At 39.8% G+C, this 4,050-nt stretch overlaps 1 pseudogene; it reads right to left on the bottom strand.

Moving 5' to 3' along the window:
- Positions 1-1,376: 1,376 nt before the first annotated feature.
- LOC102959423 lies at positions 1,377-2,322 on the bottom strand (annotated as a pseudogene).
- Between the last annotated feature and the right edge of the window lie 1,728 nt (positions 2,323-4,050).

Below are 4,050 nucleotides of genomic sequence, written 5' to 3'. Positions count from 1 at the left end.
CAGGTCATGATCTCATGGTTTGTGAGTTCGAGCCTCGCGTGGGGCTCTGTGCTCACAGCTTGGAGCCTGGAGCATGCTTTGGATTCTGTTTCCCTCCCTCTCTATGCCTCCCCCTCTCACACACTCTCTCTCTCAAAAATAAAACACTAAAAAAAATTTAAGCAGGTGTTAAATTGATCTACTATTTCTTGTAGCATAATTCATGTGAATATGAATAAAAGTAGCACAAAACAGAGCAACAATTTTTAAAATTATATACGTGATGAATCTTCTGTTAAGAATGGCCTACTGATAAGCATTTACAATTATGATTTAAATATGAAATGCCTTTGAATCAATGGACTAATAATCGCTCAAATTCTCCAAAGCCAAGAGAAAAACATCCCAAAATACTAAAGGGTCTCAAATATTTCTCTCTCACAAGAAATTTGGAAATATTTTGATGATAGAATCTCAATGAATTGTTACTATAGAAATGTATCATTAGGATAAAGGACATTTAGGAAAATTCATCTTCAGTGAATTGTCATTGGTTAGGTGAGCACCTAAGGAAATGCAAGATTCCTGCCGGGAGCAAAAATGTTGCTCTGAGCACTTAGATGTGAGCAGGCATCAAGGAAAGTAAGGATCTGCAAAGGAAAGGTAGAAGCCACCAAATATGTCCAATTTGCAAATCTACTCAGCACTTAACCTCTGTCTGCTTGTTTTGGAAATAGGATTGCATTGCTCTGGTACTTCCGTTTTTCCTGTCACTGTCTCTTTCCCTGAGGCTGTGGGCACTACTTAAACCCAGGAAATGGTTAGCTGGTTTGCAAAGTTACTCTAGGAGGGCAATTTTCCACAGACCTATTCCCACCTTAAGCTTTCTATAAAAACAAATGTTTGGGAAGTCTTCAGCCCCATTATGGTAACTCACTCATTTCTCTTCCTGCAACTTTAACCAGAATTCATTACCCAGTGGCCCTGTGAACTTGTTATGACTGTTCTCATTCAAAGATTCAGGCAATTTTCCATTTAGGAAAACCATGGCTTTCAAACTCCACTGCAAATGATGATAGTTAATTTACATCACTCATCTTAATATATATGAAAATAAATGAGAAATATCGATGAACATGTTATAAGCAAAATTTTATAGTGTTACATGAATATTTAATCAATTATTTTTTTTTTTGCTTTCAAGTAGGACTGACCTAAATGATCCACCATATAATAGGTCTTTGTTTTTTTTCTTAATCCTTTCTGATTAATTTTGCCAAACTGGACATCATGAACTGTCAGGAAGTACCCCTTAATGTCAACTCACTCGATGTTTTGCCACATATTTTTATTATAATTACCCATAATCCTCTCTCTTTATTCTGCCACTGGAAACATTATAAATACTTCCCCAGTGTTCTCTGCAGAGCATCCTTCACCTCCTTATTTTTTGGTCTGCAGATGAGAGGATTCAGCATGGGAGTGATCACACCATACTGCAGAGATCAGATCCAGAGTGGGGGGTGGATTCTGAAGTTGGAATGAAATAATGAAGAAGGCCCGAGCCATAGAACAAGATTATTGTGGTAAGGTGGAGGAGCAGGTGGAAAAAGTTTTGCTTCTGCCAGAGGTGGAGGTGATGCTCAGGATGGTGGAGATAATGTGGGCATAAGAGATGAAGATTGACAGGGAAGTTACAAGGCCATATGGGAGGAAAGAGCAGAATATGACAAAGAGGTTTGTAGAAACATCTGAGTAAGAGAGAAGGAAGAGAGAGGGCAGCTCACAGCTGTAGTGTGGGCTGGTATGGTTATCACAGAAGTCCATTTTCATTGCCAAAGGGACATTAATGAGTGTGTCCAGAATGCCCAGGTTCCATGAACCCTACACTAGCTGCAAATACCACTGTTTACTCATCACCTGACCATTGAGCAGTGGGTGGTAGATGGCAGCATAGTGGTCATAAGCCATCTCTGAGAGTAGGCAGACTTCAGTCCCTGCCATGATAGATACAAAGAAGACCTGAGCCAGGCAGCCCTCTTCTGAGATGGTTTTCTTCTTAGAAAGGAGATGGTTTTCTTCTTAGAAAGGAGGTTTTCCAACATCTTGGGCACAGTGACAAGGGAAACAGAGGTCTGAGAAAGAGAGGAAACTTAGGAAGAAGTACATGAGGCTGTGGAGGTAAGAATCAGCCTTGGTCACCAGCATCATCGTCAGATTCCCTACTAGGGTCAGGAGATAAATCACCAAGAAAAGCACAAAGAGCAGAGTCTGAATGTGGGGGTCAGCAGATAGTTCAAGCAGGATAAACTCTGTGATGGTGGTGTGGTTCCCCAAGGCCATTTAAAAAGGATGGCCCCTAAATATGATTATGAAAAGCATGGCAATGAAGTTTCTATTTTCCTCCAACCAATTTTCATATTGCTTTGATTCTCTTGTAATATCACAAACATTCAGAAAATATGTCTTAACTTCCATCATGGGCCAAGTTTTGTGTCAGTCACATGGAACATAAAGAATAAGATTTGATGCCTACATTTAAAAATGTCATAGTTGAGGGGCGCCTGGGTGGCTCAGTTGCTTGAGCATCCAACTTCGGCTCAGGTCATGATCTCACAGCTTGTGAGTTCAAGCCCCGCCTCAGGCTCTGTGCTGACAGCTTGGAGCCCGGAGCCTGCTTTGGATTCTGTGCCTCCCTCTCTCTCTGCCCTAACCTACTCACATTCTGTCTCTGTCTCTCTCAAAAATAAACAAACATTTAAAAAATGTCATAGTTTAAAGAAGAATACAAAATAAAGACAAGCAATTAAATCAGAATATGAGTAACTGAAATGGGAACTTTAAGTTTGATCAAGAGAGCAGTCATTAATGTCATCTAATTTAAGGTAAAGGAAGAAAAATTTAAGGATAAGTATGATTTCTCTAGGAAGTCATGGAAAGGAAGGACATTTAACTGGAAGATCAGGATTGAGAAGTAAAAAGGCATATTTAGTAAAACGTGAGCATTTCTTAATAGTTAAGAGTTTAGAATATGGGTAGATAATAATGCAGTGACTAAGGATGTAGGGTCCTGTGTCAGACTAAAATCAAATCCCGGCTCCACATTGTGCATGTTACATAACTGTCCTTGTCTTCTGTTTCCTTGCTGAAAATTAGGATAACAATATACCTCTGTTAGAGTTGTTAGGAGAATTAAATGTGATAACATATGTTAAGTGCATTTTAAAAACCTGTACACTATTTCTTTTTTTTTTTTTTAATTTTTTTTTAACGTTTATTTATTTTTGAGACGGAGAGAGACAGAGCATGAACGGGGGAGGGGCAGAGAGAGAGGGAGACACAGAATCGGAAGCAGGCTCCAGGCTCTGAGCCATCAGCCCAGAGCCAGACATGGGGCTCAAACTCATGGACCGTGAGATCGTGACCTGAGCTGAAGTCAGACGCTTAACCGACTGCCTGTACACTATTTCTTAATGTACTGTCATCGTTATTTGAGATTACAATTGTGGCCTAAAACAAATAATATCCTCATGCAGAATTATCCCCTATCAGAGTTAAAGTTATTTTTGCCACTACTGCTCCTGTTCCTTACTGAAAGGAGTATAATAAAGTTATTTTGAAATCACTAAAGATAGATACTCTCCTTTTTCCATCTCCCACCTGAAAGAGTTTGGGATTTGGAATCACATTGAAATGTTAAAGGGTTAAAGACCTTAAAGTTACTGAGGGCAATGTTACTCAGAACAAAAAAGCAGCCAGACTTGAGAGATGCCAAAGGAGAGAGAAGGTGAACTTGTGGCCCCAGAAAGAAATCACTTTCTGGGATGGATGTGTGCTCCATGAACAGCCAGACCTCCAGGCAAATAAGGAAGAGGTCATATAAAGGAGTACCTTGCCATTGTCCATGGCATAGATCACTCACTCAGACAAGGCAGAAAAGAGGTAAAGTAGGGACAGAATTTCAGGAGCCCATGATCCTAGAACTCTGAGAGCTTGGCAGGACTTCTAAATTATTCTGGAATTACCACAAGAAGAGATTCTTCCTAAATAACTTTCCTCTGTCCATTTTAA

The sequence above is a fragment of the Panthera tigris genome, chromosome B4 (assembly GCF_018350195.1).
Source record: "Panthera tigris isolate Pti1 chromosome B4, P.tigris_Pti1_mat1.1, whole genome shotgun sequence".
Classification (NCBI taxonomy): domain Eukaryota; kingdom Metazoa; phylum Chordata; class Mammalia; order Carnivora; family Felidae; genus Panthera; species Panthera tigris.
The sequence above is the reverse complement of the archived record's forward strand: the minus strand, read 5'-3'. Positions and strand labels throughout refer to the sequence as shown.